Source organism: Protopterus annectens, chromosome 2.part2 (assembly GCF_019279795.1).
Source record: "Protopterus annectens isolate FY-2018-M chromosome 2.part2, PAN1.0, whole genome shotgun sequence".
NCBI classification, from domain to species: domain Eukaryota; kingdom Metazoa; phylum Chordata; order Ceratodontiformes; family Protopteridae; genus Protopterus; species Protopterus annectens.
In genome coordinates, this window is record NC_056730.1 from 580,632,191 (window position 1) to 580,634,690 (window position 2,500).

At 43.8% G+C, this 2,500-nt stretch overlaps 1 protein-coding gene across 1 annotated transcript in view; it reads left to right on the forward strand.

Moving 5' to 3' along the window:
- RAB11FIP5 (RAB11 family interacting protein 5) overlaps positions 1-2,500 on the forward strand; it is a 2,272,349-nt gene that overhangs the window by 1,043,723 nt on the left and 1,226,126 nt on the right. The gene's annotated exons all lie outside the window — the stretch shown is intronic.

The window sequence follows — 2,500 nt, forward strand, 5'->3', positions numbered from 1 at the left end:
AATCTCCTCTCGGTCCAGCTGGTGAATCTGGGAATCTTGAGGCAATGTTACAACTGCCTCATGTACACAGACAACCCTCTCCTCCTCCCAACAAATTCCAACACATGTGAGAGATGCAACCATATAGCCAAACTGGAGGCTAAGCTCTCTCAACTCAGTACTGGCGTAACCAGTCAGGAGGAGAAGGAAACCACACTCACTACGATTCCAGTCTCACATAGACCTACCACGACAGCAAACCAAACACATAAACACACAAAAACATACTCGGAGGCTCTAAATAAAAATCTGCCTAAGCAGCAGAGACCTCCAAAGCAGACACCCAAGCAACCGCTACCCCAAAACAAAACACGTGCAACACATAGGGTTTAAAACCCCGGACAAACAAAGAGTCTATCACTTTACTTCCATCACCTACCTCATCAGTACGTGCTGACTGCAAGGACAGTCCTTCAACACTTAGGCTTCATGGCATCTTGTATTCTGGTGCTTCCCAATGCCAAACTGCATATGAGGAAGCTACAATGGTATCTCAAAATGTATGGACACAGCACTGCCAGGATTTGGACACTGTCATTCAAATAATACCTTGCCTTCAAAAAGAATTTTTGTGGTGGGCTCAGGAATGTCACCTAAACAAGGGACTCTCTGTGACCCGGCCAGAAGCGAGTCAGATTTTAACGACAGATGCCTCGGACATTGCTTGGGGAGCTCATCTAAATGGAAAGTGGATACAAGACAAGTGGCCTGCCAGACTACAGCATCTACATATCAACATGAAGGAGATGTTAGCAAGGAGTTACTTCTTCCAGGGCAGGTGTTGATTCTAACAGACAACACAACTGTCATGTGGTACATCAACAAGCAAGGGGGAACACATTCTTATCCTCTATGCATGCAACCAATGATTTTATGGGAGACAGCGCTAAACTTGCAACTAACTCTTCAGGCAAGGTTTCTGCCGGAGCACAGAACTCCTTAGCAGATGTGTTAAGCAGACAAATCATGGATCCCCACAGTGGAAACTGGATCTTCATGTATTTCAGAAATTGACAGTGTCATGGGAACTCAGACATAGATCTGTTAAACTTCTCCACTAAACCACCAGCTGCCAAAGTATTGCACAAAGGGGTTTCATCACACAGCTTGGAAAGTGGGTGCTCTGTCTTTCAGTTGGAAAAACCTTCATGTGTATGCCTTTCCACCTCTGCCTCTTCTTCCAAAGGTACTATTAAAGGTCAGACAAGACAGGCCAAGGATGATTTTGATAGCTCCAGATTGGCCTCGGCAACACTGGTACCCACTACTGAGTCTGGCAAAGAAACCTCCATGGCCTTTACCTCTGATTCCTCATCTGTTATCTCAGAAGGACGGTCATCTGCACAATGTCAAGCTTCACTCTCTTCATCTAACAGCCTGGCATATTCTGTGTTGAAACACAGCAGGTCTCAACTTCCTCAACAAGTTTTAAATGTGATTATGGAAGCTAGAAGACCTAGTACAAGGAAAGTGTACGCTGAAAAATGGAAGAGATTTTTATTTTGGAGTACAGCAAAGAATTTGGAGATTTCTGAGCCTAATTTGAGTGTGGCTCTTCAATATCTTACTGAGTTATTGGACAAAGGTTTGTCCTTCTCTTCCATTAAGATTCATGCTGCAGCAATTTCAGCTCACTATGATTGTGACCCACCATTGTTTTCGCATCCTTTGTTCAAGCAGTTTCTTAGAGGGGCAAAGAATATAAGACCCCCACGTAGAGCTCCTACTCCTGCTTGGGATCTCAATTTTGTGTTGGAAAAACTTACTCTACAACCTTTTGAGCCTGCGGCTACTGCTGAATTGAAATATTTGTCCTGGAAGACTGCTTTTCTGTTGGCTATTACTTCTGCAAGAAGGGTGTCTGAGTTGCAGGCCCTTATGGCAGTAGAGCCCTTTTGATTTTCCATGGGATAGGGTATCATTCCGTACTAATCCTTCCTTTATGCCTAAGGTGGTTTCTAGTGTGGCTTTAAACCAAACTATTCATTTGCCTACTTTTTATACAGATCCCCAAAATAAAGGGGAAAAGATTTTGCACACTTTAGATGTACACAGGCAATTGCGTTATTATTTAAGCAGGACTAAGGATTTTAGGCAATCTCAGCAGTTGTTTGTTTCTTTTGCTTTGAGTTAAGGGCAAGCCTGTGTCAAAACAAACTATTTCTAGGTGGATTGGCTTTTGCATTGCATTTTGTTATTCCCATCATGGCAAGGAGATTCCAGCTGGGATTAGGCCTCATTCCACTAGGGCTACTGCCACTTCAACAGCATTTCTAAGGGGTGGCAACTAAGGATATTTTGGAAGCAGCTACTTGGAGTTCAGTGCATACTTTCTCTAAGCATTATCACCTTCCTATCTACTCTAAGTCTAGGGCTGGTTTTGCCACAGCTGTTTTGCAAGGCATGTTGTCAGCTCCTGCTTCTTTATGATTTGCCAGCCTCCCTTACCTCTGCTTTGGGA